The following is a 260-nucleotide window of genomic DNA, read 5'->3' on the forward strand; positions in this document are numbered from 1 at the left end:
TCTACTCCAAGGTGCTGGAAAGGAGGTTTTTGGCCGATAGTCGAACCTCGGATTGAAGAGGAACAATGCGGATTCCGTCCTGGTCGTGGAACAACGGATCAGATCTTCACTCTCGCAAGGATCCTGGAGGGAGCCTGGGAGTATGCCCAACCAGTCTACATGTGTTTTGTGGATCAGGAGAAGGCGTATGACCGGGTCACCCGGGAGACACTGTGGGAGGTACTGCGGGAGTTTGGGGTGAGGGGGTCCCTTCTCAGGGC

The sequence above is a fragment of the Etheostoma spectabile genome, chromosome 8 (genome assembly GCF_008692095.1).
Source record: "Etheostoma spectabile isolate EspeVRDwgs_2016 chromosome 8, UIUC_Espe_1.0, whole genome shotgun sequence".
Taxonomy (NCBI): Eukaryota; Metazoa; Chordata; class Actinopteri; order Perciformes; family Percidae; genus Etheostoma; species Etheostoma spectabile.